This window comes from Sciurus carolinensis, chromosome 3 (assembly GCF_902686445.1).
Source record: "Sciurus carolinensis chromosome 3, mSciCar1.2, whole genome shotgun sequence".
Lineage (NCBI taxonomy): Eukaryota > Metazoa > Chordata > Mammalia > Rodentia > Sciuridae > Sciurus > Sciurus carolinensis.
In genome coordinates, this window is record NC_062215.1 from 104,985,958 (window position 1) to 105,007,797 (window position 21,840).

Below are 21,840 nucleotides of genomic sequence, written 5' to 3' on the forward strand. Positions count from 1 at the left end.
TGTGTACTTGTTGAGAGTAGGAGGAGTGAGAGAATCAGAATGTTCAGCTCTTCTTTTCAGGCAGGGGCCAGAGATAAAGAAAGCCTTGAGAATATTTGGAACAATTGATTTGCTAGTTCCTTATTGTTAAATAAAATAAAGCAAGCAAAGAATTGACTAAGAACACACCTGAGGTAAGAAACCTTGTTCTGACTTCTCCCGAACTGGATGAGTAAAGAAAGAGATGGATAACATAGTTCTCCGCTAGGGTCTGCCACAGGGCAGTTTGGCATGGTGTACAGACCGGATATGGAATTACATAGTGGTATAATTTGACTAATGGATGACAGATAGATTACATTTAAATATTCCTACATTTCAGGAGATCCTGATTTGTCTTGCTTAGGATAGGAATTATCATAGGATAATTTATCAAAACATATTTGCAATAGAAAGTGTGCAAGAAATTAGGTTAGGGTTCTTGAAGGACAAATTCAGAGTGGAGAGAGAAGAGGGAGGAAGGGAGCTAGGGTACATTAGGGATGATTCTGGAAGTTATAGATTAATCAGTTTGCTTTGATATCTGGGAAAATAGAGGGATAAATCAAAGAGACAATTGATTTCCATATACTTCAAAGAGAAGGAAAAAAATGGGGTAGCAACCAACATGACTGAGTGAAGTAAATCACTCCAAGTTAATCTAATTTTATTCTCTGACACAATGACAGGACTTAATATGAGGGGAAGTAAAAGAGTTCATATATCTTTACTCAGCAGGGTTTAGCTCTTGTCTCACATGATGTTCTCATCAACAATACAGTCCTGTTTAAAGGGTGTGAAGCTGTGACTGCAGCGAGTCAGAGACCTTCTGGGGCAAAGGAAGTCAAACTCCTAACGTGTTTATTGGGTGCTTATACTAAAAGGCATTAGCATTAATCTCCAGAATTTAAGAACACCACACAAAATCTTCAGAACAGGAAAGTTGTTAAACCTGTGAGAATTTGAACAAATCTAAAGTGATTTTTGGAAAAAAAGGTTGGCTGTAATAAATTGAAGATTGAAGAGGACTGTTGATTAAAATGGCACTTTTAAAAGATGATAAATAGTATCCACTGTTGGTGAGGCATTCTGACACATTGTTGCCATAAATTAGAAATGAGACCTGGTAAAGCTGTTTGTATTATCCAGGAAACTTTGTAGTGTTTACTGCCTTTAGTTGCATCCTTTGTCGCATAATAATCAGTTCTTTTGTATGTTCTGATTTACAGGACTCTGACACATCTTCCATCTATTTGTGACTATATTCCTTCTATAGGTTCTACAAAGTACTTGACTGTTACTTTGTAAGAAATGAAGGACTCCTTCAAAAATGAATACTTACTTGAGTAAAATTGCTCAGCTTCCATGCCTTTTTCATAGAAATAACTTTTTTTTTTATTTCAAGGCTAACTTGTGGTGCAATCTTTTTGAAAACATTTTAAAAGGAAATTAAATTCAATACATGTCGTATCAACAATGCACACACAACTGTGAAGACCTGACAATATGGAAAGCTAGAGCTCTAGAGAGGTACAAACTGGAAACAAACCCTGTGTCATGAGTGCCACTGGCTGCAGTGACTGTAAAATTTATCCTGATACTGGGGATTTTCAATTAGGAAAATTGTGTACGTCAGTATTATAAAATATGGTCTTACAGCCTCATACTACTTAACTCAGCAGTTCCACTTCTTTTTTTTTTTTTTTTTATTTGTTTATTTATTTATTTTTGGTACTGGGGATTGAACTCAGGGGCACTAGACCACTAAGCCACATCCCCAGCCCTATTTTGTATTTTATTTAGAGACAGGGTCTCCCTGAGTTGCTTAGCACTTTCACTTTTGCTGAGACTGGCTTTGAACTCCTGATCCTCCTACCTCAGCCTCCCAAGCTGCTGGGATTATAGGCGTGGGCCACCACTCCTAAATACCCGCAATTATGGGTATTTTATCCTAAGGGAACAGCAGTGGTATAGCAGAAGATACATACACACAAGGTCCTTTGCAGTGTTTTTTTGTTTCTTTGTTTTGTTTTGTTTTTTGTAAAAAAATGTTTGATGATATCTTACCTTTAAAATGAAATAAATGATGGCATGTCCTAGAAAGGGAATATTAATCACTGAAGTGAATTTGCAATAAAATGATAAAAGTTATTATAATGTCACAAAAAATTCACCATTAAGTTAAAAGAGAACTGAATTAACAAATAATTTACATGATAGAATTATTTAAATGAGTCTAGAAGTAAAGACAAGGTAGTTATACATGAAAATATTGTGTATGTTTTCAAGAATCAAACATGATTTTCACATGTTCCATATTTTTCTTAAACTAAAAAAAACACTTGCAACTTTTGACTTAGAAAACCAACTATATAAGGAAAAATCACATATCATGCCAATAGTGATTATCTTTAAAAACTATTTTATAATCTTATTCTTTTTTCTCTAATTGTTGAGTACTTTATTTTATTCATTTATTATTTAACTTTACATTATTGTGGTTTATTTAAAAACCCAAACTGGGTTCCATATTTATTTTTATTTTCCTGTATTTTATATATTTAATATGTACATAAAAGATCAAAGTTATAAATACATCTTTATTTTTAATTCTATATGTAACAATTTAATGTTACTATATTGATTATATGTAATCATACAAAATATAATATGTAATAAAGGAAGATGAACTTGAACCACTCTAGTTTTTTGGTAATTATAGTTTTCTAAACACATTTGGCTATGATTCTGATTTATTTTTACTGATTTAAAATTTTTATTGATTTATGTGAGACTGTGATTCAGCAATCCCAATATATATAGGTGAAAGTAAGATATTTACATATTTTTGTTTGTTTCTACCTTTTTTTCAGTCATTTTGAGGTTTGGTATAATTTCAAACATACAGAGCATTTGTAAGATTGTACCCCACACACTTATTTTATTGTTTAAGTCATTTGAGAGTAAGTGCCAGACATCATGCTTCTTTAACTGAATTATTTGTGTGGATTTCCTAAGAATTAGAACATTGTTCTACCTAATCAAATTACCGTGATGGAAATTGAAAAATTTCAGATCATCACAGTGTTGTTATATCCTCACAGTACATATCTAGAGTTGCAGGTGCATTTGCTTGTCATGTCTTTTACATTTCCTTTAATCTGGAACATTTCCTCAGTCTTTAATTACTTTGACATTTGAAGAGTTTAGGCCAGATATTTTGCACAGCATCTTCAAGTTAGGTTTGCCTGATGTTTCTTGATGATTAATTCAGGCTATGCAGTTTTGGCAAAGACACCACAAAAGTGATGTTGAATCCTTCTCTAGTGCGTCCTGTGTATTTGTCCCATTATTGATGATGTTGTCTTTGATCAATTAGTTAAAGTAGTCTCTGCCAAGTTTCTCCACTGAAAGTTACAATTATTCCCACTGTAATAAATAACCAATTTGTGGGAAGATGCTTTCCAACTATGGAAATGCCTGTTTCCCATCACACTTTCACCCACTGGTACTGATCCACTGGTATTTTCTTGATCCAGATGGTTAACTATGCTTGCTAATGATGATTTTCTAACTCCATCAGTCCATCTTTATTGTGTTAGGAGATGTTCTCTGTAAAGGAAGGACTTCCCTTCTTAATTTTATCCTTTACTCATTTCTTTGTTTATATCATATTTTCCATGGTGAATTTTAATCCTTCACAGTAACAACTAATTTTGGTTGCCTAATTGTACAAATTTAACCAGTGGAAGTCTTGTGAAGCTGGGGCCTGCTTCCTTTTGACATATTCACATCTTTTAAAAATGCCTTACTTGCTCCTGTCCCAGAAAAAATATATATCATCTGTTATTCTATACATTTCAAGTCCCTTCCCTGCGTCCACTTTATACTATGCCAGAATAGGTTTTTTAGTGAGTGGGTGTAGAGATTTCATACAAATTTTGTGATTTTTTTTTCTAAGTCATGAAGTATGTCGTTAGATTTAAATCTGTTTGAAATCTTTGCTGAGGTTAGAGACTAGCAGGTGTGGTTGTGATGAGAAGCTGGTTCTGAGTCCAAGTTTAGCTCCTGTTTGTCAAGTTGGGAAAGTCACATGATTAGTCTTCACTTCAGTTCACTTGTCTATAAGGATGAATACTTTAAAGTATGCAAAACAAATATCTAATTGTTTTGACTTTTTGATTCTATTGAAATTATCTAGGAAGGTGAGTTTGAATAGTCTATTAAATTCCAAGTTTAAACTTAGAACAATGGGATTTATAAAAATAGTTTCTTGGGAATTTCTTGATTTCTATTTGTCATTTAGCTCTAAGCTTGCTAACTATATCTAGTTACAGAGAGGCTCAGTATTGAATGTTGGCAAAATTATCAATCGATGGACTAGATGGAGACAAGAGCCTTCCTAGTCTCTTTCATACACTAAGGGAAGATAAATTAGACCTTCTACACAGGGTACTTGCTGTGAGTGTTGAACAATGCTGAATTTGGTTACATAGGTTTTGGTGAACAAAAACCCACAACTCCTGTATTAGTAAACTGGTGTTTCTGTGTCGTACTATAAAGCCTCAAGTCTCCCAGGGCAGAAATTCTTTTGGTCATTGATAACTAATATCCCTTTAAATAAACTTGCTACTTAGGTGCATTTTTATTCGTGTGTCTGATTTGTCTGAAATTGCACACTGTGCTTTAAAGGATGGTACATAATTTTCATTAGCTATGTTTTATTTTTTTCTTGTGAACAGTTCTTTTATAAAACAGTGTTTGCAGTAGCATAAAATTCATTTAGGTTGAAATATTTTGAGTTTTAAAGTTAATGTGGTCTTCCAATACTATTTCTCTAAAACAAATTAATTAATAAAGCCTGATTAAATCATTTTCTCCTATAATCACATTGACTTTATGAAAAACAGCATAGATCTGCTTGTGTATTTTTGTGAGGTGTGCAGGAGGCATGCCTGCATTTTTCTCAGTGCATGATTTTCAATTAGAAGGGAAATGCAATTACAAAGTGAATTGGTGCAATTCTCTAGATAAATCAAGCAAAATACTCTTCTAACTCAATGATCTTCATATATCAGACAAAAGTACATTTTAGAACTTGTTTGAATAATCATCTCAAATCTCCAACTAAATTTACTTATAAGCACCTCATATTTTTGAATTGCTTTTATGTTGTTCTACCAATATTCCAAGGGTACTGCTTACTTAAAATAATTCTGAAGCCAACCTGCAGACTTTTCCTACCTTGTACTTAGGAGGATCTCCTCAACTAGTGTTCAGAATATTTGCATGTGTTTGTGAATACTTCTGTTCATTAGCCTATTTTACTTTACTAGGTGTTGCATCTATTATTTGCAAAACTTTATTTCAATATGTTAAACAGTGTCTTAATTTGTGTTGGTCTGCATAAATTTTCAATGACCTTGGGAAATTGCTTATTTCTTTGGTATTTTTTCCTCTTCCACAGATGCATTTTTTTAGAAGTATTTTGAGGATGAATGTTTTCAAGTCATTTTGAAATTTCCAAGCACGACATACAGTAAGTGATGTGTATTTCTATTTTCCACTCAATTGTAATTATACTGAATGTATTTGGCAGACAGTCATAAAGGAAGAATTTCTATTTATTGTTATTAAAATTTAATATTGAGGGAAAATGTATACCAAAGATAAAAAAATGAATTGTTAGTCTGAATTAAGTTAATTTCAAGATTTGTTTTCACTGATTTTTATTATTATTTTTTTACTTTCATGTAACAAGTATTTCCTACTTTAAGTGAAGTTTTTTCTCCTCTAATCATAGATTGAAAAGAGTGAGGGAGATTAGCCAGTGTTAATATGGAAATTTTAAAAAGAAATATTAAATTAATACATAGTAATATTTGCCATGTATTTTTTAATTTATATAAGCATTACCTTTAAAAATCACCCAAATGTTTTAAGATAACTATTTTTATTCCCATTTTCAAATGAGAAAACTGAAACCCCAAAAGCTTTAATAGTTTGCTCAAAGTCTCTTCAAAGTGTTGAATCCAGATCTTGAACAAAGGATTTTTCAGAGGACTCTGCCTCCATCAAAAATTTACAGGGTAAATAAATTTTATTTACATGCCTAAATATTTAAGTGCTCAACACATTTTGATGATTTATTTTGAATTTTGAATCTGCTTAACCATTATCATTTTGATTGTTGATACTTTTATTTTATTTTGTATTATCTATCATGTCATTAAACTAGGAAATTAAATGAAAATATAGATTACTGAAAGTAAGTTTGGGAACCATCTGAATTATTCTTTGATAAAAAGTATTTGGTATTATAGTCCCAAAGTTCTCCAAAGAGTCTTCTGTCATTCATTGAAAAACATAGAACTCAATGTTATCATGTTAAATCTGGATGGGATCATAGAGTCAGAGGCTCAACTTTCCCCTGCTCAACTGCCTTGTTTGATGAAGCGGGATGATCTGGAGGACAATTCTAAATTAGAATTCCCCCAAATTTAGAAGCAACAGTGGCAGTATTGATATCTGTATATTGTCTTCCAATAAGAAGATGGTGTAAGTGTTGCTTTAAGAATCTAGACTCTGGATTCAGACTTGAATGAACACCTGGCTTTATATCCTGAATGTATGTAAGCTGGAAATGCATTTAACACACTTGACCTCTAGAGCATCCTAGCTCAGCTGCACAGTGCACTGCAGCGCATCAGTGGTTTCCTCTCCAGATGGCCATGCTGACAGAGAGCTAAGGCTCCCTGTGGCTTCCTAGAGTCGAGGGAGTATTATTCCTCAATATTGAAGCTTCATCAATATTCAAAGTATGGGTACTTGTGAATGCCTGTTGCATTTATACCATGGTAAAGTGGAAAAGTAAGTCTGGAAGGGTGTTTGTATATTATGATGTGAAGTAGTGAGACTACTAAAATATGTTTAGTTTTGATAACTAATAACAGAAACAACAGCAAAACCATGACTTATCAGGCTCCTGACTGGAGATAAACAGTTTAAGGTGGTTGTTTCTTTTTAAAATTATAATTGTTGATGCATATTACAGGTTTAACTGTGACATTTTCATACATGTGTGAATCTTTAAAAATACACAGAAAAGTATTCTGGATTTATCACTTACTAGCTGTGTGACTTAACAGATTTCTTACTGACGCTTTTAAATGGATATAAAATTAAGAGCTACCTCATTTGTGGTGTTAATACATGTAAAGAATAGCATAGTTTCAGGTACATAATAAATGCTTAATAAATGTTAGTAGTTATTAATTTGTAATTGATTTACTTGGATATGTCAGTTCATGTATATTTGTTAATTAAGCATCCATAACTTCATAATTATGCCATATAATTTATTCATAATAAGGGAACTCACTGAGTATTGTTGACTGACATGCTCAAACAGAAACTAAACTTCAACCTTCTTTATAAAAAGAGCAAAGTACTTTCAGAAAGTGCCTGTACTTCTTGAACTTTTCATGAAAAAAAAACTGACCCTTTGTTCAATCACTATGCACATATGAAGTATATAAAATCAGAATATTGGGCTGGGGATATGGCTCATTTGGTAGAGTGCCTGCCTTGCAAGCACAAGGCCCTGGGTTCAATCCCCAGTGCCGCAAAAAAAAAAAAAAAAAAAAAAAAAAAAAAAAAAAATCAGAATATTTGTATATATAATATTTGTATATCTTATTGTGTGTTTACTGCAGACCTAGGCTGAACATGTGTGTTTGTGACTTTTCTGGAGAGAAGATGTGAAGTATTTAAGGAGTCTGAAATACTTATCTTGGAGGAGACAAGGTTTTTGTTATAAAAACAAAACCAACAGTTGAAATGGTTATCACATAATTTGGGGAAACAATCATTCGATGTTCTGTTAAGCAAGTTATTTGTGTAAATTGAAGGGCTGTGTGCAAGAAAACATTCATTAAGTATTGATTCTATTCTGTGTACTTGACATTCAAACTTATAAGTTAATCTGAGCAATGATATCATGAGACATATGTTTTTATCCTTATTTTTCATATCAGGAAAATGAAAAACAAAATTTAAATCTATCATTCATGAGAATGAAGCTTGAAGTCTAATTTTAAAGTTTCTTTATACTGTTAACCAAGGTGTCACTGAGATTCTATGGCTGATATAAATTCCTTTTGTTTCCACAAAAGCACTATTCCCAAACCTGAAACCATATGCACAAAAGGTTTTTAGTAGTGAGTATGTTATGATTAATTCTGAATAAAAAATAACAGTCAACTTATGTTTAGTTTCAGTATGACCACTCACCAATCCAATATAAATTGCCTGGAAAATCAAACTGGTTCAAGAAAAGCTGGTACATGAAAAAGCTCCTTCCCAATGGGCAGAGCTCCTATCTTAGGCTTCTGTGATACTTTTCAGAATTTGAATTAGTGATCAGACCTTTTGTGTGCAGTCCCTTGGTCACCCCATGCAGTGCAGAAAGGTTTGGAATGAGCAGTTCAGCTCAACTCTTCTTCCTGTGTGACTTTCAGGTGTGTAGGCCTCAAAGCACTGCTCTTTATGGCACACTGGCCACACTGATGCTCTCTCTTGGACTCTTAGGAGATTTTCATCTTCTTCCACTTTAGCCATCCACGAATTCCATTATACGTCCCAGGTTGAAAACAAACCATCAGCAAATTGTATCAGAGAATTTTAAACTTACTAGTATTTAAAGGATTGTGGCTCTAAAAATAAATGGACTAAGTTTTTGTTCTCCAACACTACTCTTGGTTTTGAGAGTAAAGGACTTACAGAAGGTCTCTACTCTCACTTCAGGATTTGGTTGCTGAAAGATAAAACTAGTGTTTTTTTTTTTTTTTTTTTTTTTTTTTTTTTTTTTTTTAGTAATTTTATTCCATTTAATTTAGTTAGTATTTATTGTACACCCTGAATGTGAAAAGTTTTGTGCTAGTAAATATGAGAACAAGTGAGAGGGAGATATAAAAGTTATTGTCAAAGAAGTTCTTTAATGTGAGAAAATAGAATGTGCCCAAGTGTAGATAAAGCAGGGGATATGGTAAATTACATCAAGAGCAAAAATGTAAACTAATAGAGTTTACAAAGCCATTTCAAATAATTTGAGAAATATAAGGTATAAATATGTAAAAAAAAAAAAATAATGCATTATAGGAGATCTGAGGAAGGGGATAGAATTCTGAGCTGCATTGGTCTAAGATTTCACCATGGAGATGCTTTTGGCTGTATCTTGATGCACATAGATATTAGTAGAAATGGCTTACCAAATTTCAGAGGGGAGGCGGTTTCCATACATTCAATGAATGGCACAAAACAGATCAGCAGTGGGACACAAGCCCACTTTGTAGAAAATACTAGTAACTATTTCAGAAATTTAAACTAATTGGAAGACAATTTAAAAAGAGAGAAGGGGGAGAGACTATTTTGTGAGGGCTCAATCTGTGAATGAAAGACTGCTTTTTGAATTTTAAGTCTAGTGATGTCTTCAGAGTGGATTGCAGTTGGAAGGCTTATAGATGAGAAGATCAATTTTAGGCAATGGGAGCAGCATAAGAATGACAACATGGAGGGGCCAAGATGGCGGACTAGAGGGCGGCTGCATTTCACGCTGCTCCAGGACGCAAGATTCAAAAGAGGAGATAGTGAGAGACTTGGGACCAACTCAAGGCCGCCGGGTGAGTCTCTCCTGTTGGGGAGGCGTCCCGGATGGGGCGGTAGCCCCGGAACGCAGGGAATTTGTGAAGTGGAGTTGCTCGGCGAGACACCCCTCCCCCCGCTGGAGCGGTAAACACGGACAACTGGGATCATCGTAGAGGAGGCGGCTCAGCATAGCGCTTGGACTCGAGCAGCCACTGGGGCTCCGGGTGGCTGCCTGGGGAGGAGCTGCGTGGCGAGCTGTTTGGACCCAGAGTGACCGCTTCCGAACACCGGGGGGTGGCCCGGAGGAGGAGGAGAGGCCCGGCGGGTCGCTTGGGTCTAGGAGTGACTGCATCAGAGCCACGGGCGGTTGCCAGAGGAGGAGCTGCGTGGTGAGCTGTTTGAACTCAGAGCGAGCACTCCTGAGTGCCGGGAGGTTGCCAGGAGGAGGAGGAGTGAGGCGTGTTGCTTGACCTGGGAGTGACTGCATCAGAGCTGCGGGCGGTTGCCAAAGGAGGAGCTGCGTGAAGAGCTGTTTGAACTCGGAGCAGCTGCTCCAGAACACTGGTGGCCTGCCTGGAGGAGGAGAGCGGTGGGACGCTTAGCCTGGGAGTGACTGCATCAGAACCACAGGTGGTTGCCAGAGGAGGAGGCAAGTGGTGAGCTGATTGGACTAAAAGCAACCACTCCTGAACACCGGTGGCCTGCCTGGAGGAGGAACGTGGTGAGTCACCTGGTCTCGGAGCCACCGTTCCTGAACACCTGGGGGGCTACCCCAAGGAGGAGGAGGAGGAACAGGGCGGGTCACTTGGACTTGGAGTGACTGCCTAGGGCTACGGGTGGTTGGCGGGAGGAGGAGACCCGAAGTGAGTTGTTTAGATTCCTAGTGACTGCGTCGGAAACCGGGCGGCTGTCCGGAGGAGGAGGTGTGTGGCGGGTCTCTGTGTCTCGGAGCTATTGTACGGGGCTCCAGGTGGTGGCTCAGGGGAGGGGCTGCATAGCCAGGCGATTGGTGCAGAGCAGGGTCCCAGGAGCTAGGTGGCTTCTTGCTGGAAGAGCCGCACAGAGACACGCCTAGGGGCGGAGCGAAGTTTCCAGGGTGGCGGGCAGATTCTCTGGGAGAGGCAGCCTAAGGAGACTCGCCTGTGAAGGGTGAGGCTCCCAGGCCCAGGACGTAGGTCCGGGCCCCTAGGATCGTTGCAGAAGAAGACAGCCCAGCCCAGGTGGTAGTTGTAGATTGAGGGGAATCTCTAGGAGGGCAACTGACTAGCGAGACGTCCCCACCGAGTGACTCTTCCCGGCCGGGGGAGGTTTTCCCACAGGGACGGTAAAGCCAGAGACATAGGCACAAACAGGCCTTGCCTCAGCCCACAGTCTACTTCCCCATTGGATGACCATTGGTCAACAAGTGGAGGCACCTCCGCCCACTAGCAGGGAATATACGCCACCTGAGGGTTACCACACCTAGAGAGGCAGCTTCTTCGTGGAGCTCTGCATTATCAACCTCCTCCAAGACTTCAGGCTACTGAAGGATAAGAGGGGATATACTAGCAATCTTCAGGGACATTATAAGTTGATAGAGGAAATCTGCAATATCTTAATGACCCACTGATCCCTGAACAATATGAGAAAACAAGGGAAGAAAATGCCCCAAACAAATCTAGATGTTACATCAATAAAATCCAACGACAGCATGGCAGAAGAAATGACAGAAAGGGAGTTCAGAATGTACATAATTAAAATGATTAGGGAAGCAAACGATGAGATGAAAGAGCAAATGCAGGCATTGAACGATCGCACCAATCGACAGTTAACAGAGCAAATTCAGGAAGCAAAAGATCATTTCAATAAAGAGTTAGAGATATTGAAAAAAAACCAAACAGAAATCCTTGAAATGAAGGAAACAATAAACCAAATTAAGAACTCCATAGAAAGCATAACCAATAGGATAGAACAGCTGGAAGACAGAACTTCAGATATTGAAGACAAAATATTTAACCTCGAAAACAAAGTTGAACAAACAGAGAAGATGGTGAGAAATCATGAACAGAATCTCCAAGAACTATGGGATATCATGAAAAGGCCAAATTTGAGAATTATTGGGATTGAGGAAGGCTTAGAGAAACAAACCAAAGGAATGAACAATCTATTTGAAGAAATAATATCAGAAAATTTCCCAAATCTGAAGAATGAAATGGAAAATCAAGTCCAAGAGGCTTATAGGACTCCAAATACACAAAATTACAACAGACCCACACCAAGGCACATTATAATGAAAATACCTAACATACAAAATAAAGACAGAATTTTAAAGGCTGTGAGAGAAAAGAACCAAATTACATTCAGGGGGAAGCCAATACGGATATCAGCAGATTTTTCAATCCAGACCCTAAAAGCTAGAAGGGCCTGGAACAACATTTTTCAAGCTCTGAAAGAAAATGGATGCCAACCAAGAATCTTATACCCAGCAAAACTTACCTTCAAATTTGACGATGAAATAAGATCATTCCATGATAAACAAAAGCTAAAAGAATTTACAAAAAGAAAGCCAGCATTACAGAAGATTCTCAGCAAAATATTTCATGAGGAAGAGATAAAAAACAAAGAAGCAAATCAGCAAAGGGAGGAATTATCCTAAAGGAACTCTCAAATAAAGGAGGAACCAAGATGTGTCAAAAATTTTAAATATGAACCAAATGACTGGGAATACAAATCATATCTCAATAATAACCCTGAATGTTAATGGCCTGAATTCATCAATCAAAAGACATAGACTGGCAGATTGGATTAAAAGGAAAGATCCAACAATATGTTGCCTGCAAGAGACTCACCTCATAGAAAGAGATACCCATAGACTAAAGGTGAAAGGATGGGGAAAAACATACCATGCACATGGGCTCAGCAAAAAAGCTGGAGTATCCATCCTCATTTCAGATAATGTGGACTTCAAGCCAATGTTAGTTAGAAGGGATAAAGAAGGACATTTCATACTGCTTAAGGGAAGCATAAATCAGCAAGATATAACAATCATAAACATCTATGCCCCAAACAGTGGCTCATCCATGTATGTTAAACAAATCCTTCTCAATTTTAGAAACCAAATAGACCATAACACAATAATACTAGGTGATTTTAACACGCCTCTTTCACCACTGGACAGATCTTCCAAACAATAATTGAACAAAGAAACCATAGATCTCAATAACACAATCAATAATTTAGACTTAACAGACATTTATAGAATATACCATCCAACCAAGAGCGAATACACTTTCTTCTCAGCAGCACATGGATCCTTCTCTAAAATAGACCATATATTATGCCACAAAGCTAATGTCAGCAAATACAAGAAGATAGAGACACTACCTTGTATTCTATCAGATCATAATGGATTGAAGTTACAAATTAATGAAAGAGTAAAAAACAGAAACTACTCCAACACCTGGAGATTAAACAATATGCTACTATATGATGAATGGATAACAGAAGATATTAGGAAGGAAATTAAAAAATTCTTAGAGGTAAACGAGAACAAAGAAACAACATATCAAAATCTCTGGGACACTATGAAAGCGGTACTTAGAGGAAGATTTATTTCATGGAGCGCATTTAATAAAGGAAGTAAAACTCAAAAAATAAATGACCTAACACTACAGCTCAAAGCCCTAGAAAAAGAAGAACAGACCAACACCAAAAGTAGTAGAAGACAGGAAATAGTTAAACTGAGAGCTGAAATCAACGAAATTGAAACAAAAGAAACAATACAAAAAATTGACAAAATAAATAGTTGGTTCTTCGAAAAAATAAACAAAATTGATAAACCTTTAGCCACACTAACAAAGAGAAGACGAGAGAAAACCCAAATCACTAAAATTCGGAATGAACAAGGAAATATCACAACAGACACGACCGAAATACAAAACATAATTAGAAGCTATTTTGAAAATCTATACTCCAACAAAATAGAAAATTTCGAAGACATCAACAGGTTTCTAGAGACATATGAATTGCCTAAACTGAACGAGGAGGACATACACAATTTAAATAGACCAATTTCAAGTAATGAAATAGAAGAAGTCATCAAAAGCCTTCCAACAAAGAAAAGTCCAGGACCAGATGGGTTCTCAGCCGAGTTCTACAAAACTTTTAAAGAAGAACTCATTCCAATACTTCTCAATGTATTCCAGAAAATAGAAGAGGAGGGAACTCTCCCAAACTCATTCTATGAAGCCAATATTACCCTGATTCCTAAACCAGACAGAGACACATCGAGGAAAGAAAATTTCAGACCAATATCCTTAATGAACATTGACGCAAAAATTCTAAACAAAATTTTAGCAAATCGCATACAAAAACATATTAAAAAGATAGTGCACCATGATCAAGTGGGTTTCATCCCAGGGATGCAAGGTTGGTTCAACATCAGGAAATCAATAAATGTCATTCACCATATCAATAGACTTAAAGTCAAGAATCACATGATTATTTCGATAGATGCAGAAAAAGCATTTGATAAAATACAGCACCCCTTCATGCTCAAAACACTAGAAAAAATAGGGATAGTGGGAACATTCCTTAACATTGTAAAGGCCATCTACGCTAAGCCCATGGCTAATATCATTCTAAATGGTGAAAAACTGAAAGCATTCCCTCTAAAAACTGGAACAAGGCAGGGATGCCCTCTTTCACCACTTCTATTCAATATCGTCCTTGAAACTCTAGCCAGAGCAATTAGACAGACCAAAGAAATTAAAGGGATACGAATAGGAAAAGAAGAACTCAAACTATCCCTATTTGCTGATGATATGATGGTATACTTAGAGGAACCAGGAAATTCCACCAGAAAACTTTTAGATCTCATAAGTGAATTCAGTAAAGTAGCGGGATATAAGATCAATGCACATAAATCTAATGCATTTTTATACATAAGCGATGAATCTTCAGAAAGAGAAATTAGGAAAACTACCCCATTCACAATAGCCTCAAAAAAAATAAAGTATTTGGGAATCAATCTCACAAAAGAGGTGAAAGACCTCTACAATGAGAACTACAGAACACTACAGAAAGAAATTCAAGAAAACCTTAGAAGATGGAAAGATCTCCCATGTTCTTGGATAGGAAGAATTAATATTGTCAAAATGCCCATACTACCAAAAGTGCTATACAGATTCAATGCAATTCCAATTAAAATCCCAATGATGTACCTTACAGAAATAGAGCAAGCAATTATGAAATTCATCTGGAAGAATAAAAAACCCAGAATAGCTAAAGCAATCCTTGGCAGAAAGAGTGAAGCAGGGGGTATCGCAATACCAGATCTTCAACTCTACTACAAAGCAATAGTAACACAAACGGCATGGTATTGGTACCAAAATAGAAAGGTGGATCAATGGTACAGAATAGAGGACACGGACACAAACCCAAATAAATACAATTTTCTCATACTAGACAAAGGGGCCAAAAATATGCAATGGAGAAAAGATAGCCTCTTCAACAAATGGTGCTGGGAGAATTGGAAATCCATATGCAACAGAATGAAACTAAACCCATATATCTCACCATGCACGAAACTAAACTCAAAATGGATTAAGGACCTCGGAATCAGACCAGAGACCTTGCATCTTATAGAAGAAAAAGTAGGTCCAGAGCTTTAACATGTCGGCTTAGGACCAGACTTCCTCAACAGGACTCCCATAGCACAAGAAATAAAAGCAAGAATTAATAACTGGGATAGATTCAAACTAAAAAGCTTTCTCTCAGCAAAGGAAACTATCAGCAATGCAAAGAAAGAGCCTACAGAGTGGGAGAAAATCTTTGCCAATCATACTTCAGATAGAGCGCTAATCTCCAGAATCTATAAAGAACTCAAAAAACTCTACACCAAGAATGTAAATAATCCAATCGACAAATGGGCTAAGGAAATGAGTAGACAGACACTTCACAGAAGAAGATATACAAGCAATCGACAAACATATGGAAAAATGTTCAACATCTCTAGTAATAAAAGAAATGCAAATCAAAACCACCCTAAGATTCCATCTCACCCCAATTAGAATGGCAATTATCAAGAATACAAGCAACAACAGGTGTTGGCGAGGATGTGGGGAGAAAGGTACACTCTTACATTGCTGGTGGGGCTGCAAATTAGTGCAGCCACTCTGGAAAGCAGTGTGGAGATTCCTTAGAAAACTTGGAATGGAACCACCATTTGACCCAGCTATCCCACTCCTTGGCCTATACCCAAAGGACTTAAAATCAGCATATTACAGAGATACAGCCACATCAATGTTCATAGCTGCTCAGTTCACAATAGCCAGATTGTGGAACCAACCTAGATGTCCTTCAATTGATGAATGGATAAAGAAAATGTGGTATATATATACAATGGAATATTACTCAGACATAAAGAACGATAAAATTATGGCATTTGCAGGCAAATGGATGAAACTGGAGAATATCATGCTAAGTGAGATAAGCCAATCTCAAAAAACCAAAGGAAGAATGATATCGCTAATAAGTGGATGATGACACATAATGGGGGGTGGGAAGGGTTAGTGTTGGGGTTGGAGTTGGGTTTAGGGAGGGGGGCAGGAATGGAGGAAGGAAGGACTGTATAGATGGAGGGGAAGGGTGGGAGGGGAGGGGGGAAGGGAAAAAATGGCAGAATGAATCAAACAACATTACCCTATGTAGATTTATGATTACACAAATGGTATGCCTTTACGCCATGTACAGACAGAGAAACAACATGTATCCCATTTGTTTACAATTTTATAATAAAAAAAAAAAAAAGAAAAGGAAAAAAAAAAAAAAAAAAGGTAAACTTAACCACTTACCTCACAGCATACCTAATATTAATTCAAAGTGGATTTTGTACACTTAAGGGTAAGAACTAAATATACATGAAAGAGAATCTTTAAAAAAAAAAAAAAAAAAAAAGAATGACAACATGAGGCCAGTGCCTGAGGTCATACCAATAGAAGTGGAGGGGAAGGGAGGACTGTGAAGGAAATAGGCTCACATAACACTTAAGAAGGATTGACTAAGCATCAAGCTTGTTTAAATGTCATCCCACTCTGTACAAGAGGAAAGGAGACTGACCTTAGTAAACCAAATCGTCCCAGGACACCTGTGGAAAAAATAGCAGAGCTGACATTTAAACCCATTGAGTTACCACAGTTGACTAATCCACTATTATTCTTCTAAGAAATAATTGAGGTTTCCAGGTTGATTGAACTGGAAAATGATGTTGCAAATAGTCTGATTCTTTTCAGAGTTTACCCCTTCTTTAAATAGCTTTTGGGTAGAGAGAAAAAATTTCTGACCTTTAGGGAGAAATATTCCTTATGGTTAGTGATGAATCTGTTGTGTACATTCGCTTGTATGCTGGGCAACAGGAGCAGTGTAATTTATGATATTACTCAATTATATATTAGAATAGTAAATATGTCATCTTAATATGATTTGTCTTCCTTCCTTAGCAGAGCCTAAAATGAAACAAGGATAGAGTGTTAAATTAAAGATTTAATATCTCGGGTCTATGAAAGACCAATATTTTAGACTTAGTTTACCTATCATACTAAACAATAATTTTAACAAAGGAAAAAAAAAAAAAAAAGAACACCCAGTATAGGGAATATCTCTCCCTGTTTTAGGGAAGTAGCATGGTGTACTGCTTCAAATCATGGATCCCAGAACCTTTCTGCTGCATTGGTTCAGATGCCAAACTGAAGCCTCTTTAACTGTGTGGCTCTGTGTAAATTATTTCAGTTCTCTATGCCTCAGGCTCTTCAACTTTAAAATGTGACAGTAATAGTACCATGCCTTCTAAATATTGTAAAGGTTAAATGAGTAAAAGCACTTACAGTATTTTTTGACACACAGTAAACTCACAATAAGTTCATTAAATTTTATCACATGTAAGGTTTTATTTATCAGTTTTAATTACAGAATTACTGCTTTGTAAGTTTTTTATGAACTATTTCTATAAGGCACAAAACAATGGTTTTTGTAAGATCCATGTCACCATCACACAGATCAAGAAGAACATTTTTTGCATCACAGAAACTTTTTTTTCTGCTTCCTAAACGTTACCTCAATTCCATCATTTCCTCAATGAATGATATTATCCTTTCATGGTAATTGCGTCCTTGCTTTTCATTATAAGTTAAATATTTTATCTTCAAAATTATAAAACTTTAGTTTAGCCTGACTTAAAATTTATATACGAAGATATATCTATATCTTTATTGCTATATCAATATTCATGTTGTATGTATTCTTTCATGTAAGTTTCTTTTCCTGAATCTGTGTTTGTCAGTTTTGTCATTATTTTTATGTAATTCATTAATTTTTATTGCTATAAAATTATTCTATTGCAGAAAAATACTGCAGAGTATTCAGCATAATGTTGATAGGCATTTGTATTGTTTGGATGATTGTGAATAATATCAGGAGCATTCTTTTAAATGTTTCTTGAGGAGTACATGCATACATTTCTGTTGAATATACACTTGGCAACTGAATTGCTGGATCCTACTGCATGCAAACCTTCAGTTTTAGTAGATGCTACCAGACTGTTTTCCAAAGTCATTCTTCTAATTATATTCCAGTTAGTAGTGTATGGAAGTTTTCATTTTTTTTCATTCTTACTAAAGCATAGTATATGCAAGTCTAATTTTAGCCATTCTAGTTTGCTTTATATATTCCTGTTGAATAATGTGGTTATGTCATGTGACATCATGTGGATACCACGATGTATAAACTACCTGTTCAAATGTCTGTTTTTCTATTGTGATTTTTTAATTATTAAAATCAGCAGTTAGTTATGGATTAAGAGTTCTTTCAGTTAAATATGTTACAAATATCTTCTCTATGATTTGATTTTTCTTACTGATTTACCTTTTAATTTTAAGAAAATTTTTCTGATTAAGAAGCTTCAAATTTTAATTTTTAATCACTCTTTTGCCTATATATATATATATATATATATATATACATATATATATGTATATATATATAACTGTATGTATATAATGCTTTGAGATAGAAGACAAGGTCTAGTTTCCTTCTAATAGATATTCACTTGGTACAGAATCATACTAGCAGTTCTTTCCCTTGCCCACTGGTCTTCAATGCCAAATTTACCATAACTCAGATTTTCATGTATGTCTGGGTCTATTTCATTTAATTAGGCTATTTGTCTTTTCTTATCATTTAAAATTCTGCTTTAACTATGACTGCTTTTTTAATTATTCATCATATCTATTAAAATAAATTCTTTCACCATGTTATCATTCAAGGGCACCTTAACTTTCTTATTTCATGTCTATTTTAGAATTACTGTATCAAGTTCCACAAAATGTGTTGAAATCTTAGTAGACATTGAATTTACTCTATTATTGAATATATTTTTGTAGAACTGGCATAATTATAATATTGACTTTTAATTTATGGGTATAGTCTATACATTTATTTTGGTCTTTAAAATTTCTCTTAATCACATTTTATGGTTTTCTGTATTCAGGTCTTACATTTTTTTGTTTTGTTTTGTTTTTCTTTTTTTTTTAATTTATCATTTAATTTTTTTTAGAGACTGCTTGTTTGTAGAACATTTAAGTATTTAATGTTAAGAGGCATCATGTCTTTTTAAAAAGTTTATTTTCTTTTGTTCCTTATTTAAAAATGTATTTTACATTGACTTATAGCACCTTGTAAACTCACTTATTTCTACATTTTTTATACATTTTTCTGGATTTTCTTATAAAAACCTATGCTTTCTATGGACACAGATTTTTTAATACTTAAAAATTTAATTTTTAAATACTTAAAATTTACTTTTCTTTCTTTTCTATGTCTCAGTGACTTATTTAGATGTTCAAAACAATGTGAATTTAAGTCAGAAGAGTGAACATTCTGCTCTTATTCCCAAGTCAAAGGGAACACTTTCACCATTTTAGTACTAAGAATGATGTTTACTCTAATTATTTTATAAATTATGTATATGATATTTCTTTATTTTTCACTTCTGGTATTGATTTTTGAACCCAGGAGCACTCTACCACTCCATAAAGCCCCAGCACTGTTTATTTTTTATTTTGAGACAGGGTCTCTAGGTTGTTCAGGTTGACCTCAAACTTGTGATCCTCTTGCCTTAGTCTCCCAAATCGTTGGGCTCAGAATCCTGCACCACCATGCCTACCTGATTTAGCTAGAATTTTTAATCTTGAATAGCTTTCCAATTTTTATCAAATGCTTTTGTATCTATTGAGATTATCAAATTATTTCTCTCTCTTTGTCAATATGATGATGTATATTACTTTTTCCCCCCACAGGCTTTTCCTGCCTTATCACTTTATAACCCTGCCTCATAAACCCAGCTCTCTGCACAAAAAGGAAGTCTGACATTGGTATTGTGGTTCTGGAATTGCAGTCCCTAGGCCATTGGAAATTTAGTTTTCTTATGCTGTTCTTTTCCAACAGCTTTAGATGAATACTGGAGCCCAGACATTATATTTACATGCTGCACAATAAGAAAGAAAAAAACTGCAATGATAAAGGGGCATGTAACCAGCTGAGTTAGCTCCCCCAAACTTTAATAGACTCCTCCCCAAATTTTCTACGTAACCACCATTACTCATTTCTCTCAGTTGCAAAAGGAACTATTACGTGTAGTGTTGTAGCTGCACATACCTGCCCTGTTTTATACCTAGTGGGAATGAAGGGGAATAGAGCTATTGAGTAAGATTTTAGCAACCATGAAAATTACTATTAGGTAATTTTCTTTCTGAGGCAGAATGGTCCTCATGGGCTCTAGCATCATGTTGAACTGGTTCTGATCTCAGCTCAGTAAATTTCCAGCTATGTGACCTTCAGCAAGGTTTTTATTTGGCTCTGCTTTCTTAATTCTAAAACAGCATGATGATAACTATCTTGAAGTGTTTTGGTGTGGACTGAGTATGATAAATATGCAAAGTGTTTACCACATTGTAGTAGCAATAAGTTGCATATTTTATTTTACTCATATTAACATAAATTCAGTTAAGAGGGTGTAGAGTCTATTAATACCTGATCCTGATGAAGGAACACAAAGAACAACTGTGTTTCCCTTGGGTAGATCTTTATCTTTTAGATGAGATCAAGTCTCAGTTTCTGCTCCTTAATACATTATTTTAATACTTTGAGGTACCCTGAGATATTGCTTAAAATTTCAGTTTATGATAACAGCACTTTGTGTAATGTCAGATAACAAATAATAAGATGGGTTACAGTTTGAATTATACTGAATTAAGGTCTGAAACTTGAAAAAATTTTTATATTCCCCTTGGTCTCAGTTTCCTCACCTGAGAAATTAACTAGGTGATGAATCAATCTCTCTCACCTGTTTGATACCTTTAAAGCACCATAGTTCTTTTGCAGTTATTTCTCCCCTAAGGCAGATTCTCTACTAAAAAAATAAATAAATAAATAAAGACCAACAAATAATAAAGTGAGAGAGATGTATTTACACAAATCAAGGTTTAATTTTTATAATTGCTGACTTTGCTGAGAGGTTTCACCAGTTCTGAAATTTAAAAAGAAAGATGTTATTTGAACAGCATGATGTTGTATGTTAGAAAATTGGCTTAAAATTCTTGTTGTGAAAATTGTTGGCTTAGATAAACTGCATAATTTTGGGAAAGTTACTTAAATTCTCTGAGCCTTAGATTACAAATTTATAAAATGGACTGTGATGAGGATCAGATGAAATAAGAATATTAAAATCACCTTAAAGAACTGTTCAAGTTTAAACCTAAGCTCTTCAGAAGATCCAATGGGCAAATACAGAGAATGTTTTTTCACTGCTATGGAGATTACGTGATAATGTTTAAAAACTAAAATATAATAAATAAAGATACTGCGGACCTATCTTTTTAAGTTTGTGTTACAGTTTGTCAACCTATTTGCCCGCATTAGGCCATAGCGTATTTTGGCAAGTAGAGATCTAGTGTACACTAGCACAGACCAGCAAGTGATGTCAATAATTTTTGTATGAAATATTTCATAGAGCAGATTTCCAGATGTTATCTTTCTTTACATCTGTAGCATTCTGTTTTTAATCCAGTGAGACTCAAACAAATGGCAAATCATTTTCAGTATGTGGTTATTAGTGCTGTCTGCTCTCTTGAATTTGCCCATCTG

The 21,840-nt window shown here is 35.3% G+C and overlaps 1 protein-coding gene across 1 annotated transcript in view; it reads left to right on the top strand.

Annotated features, from left to right (window-relative positions):
• The window catches only part of Galnt13 (polypeptide N-acetylgalactosaminyltransferase 13), a 540,229-nt gene that overhangs the window by 21,479 nt on the left and 496,910 nt on the right, over positions 1-21,840 (top strand). The window contains 1 exon segment of the mRNA XM_047546171.1: positions 5,486-5,557. The gene's annotated coding sequence lies outside the window, so the exon portion shown is untranslated.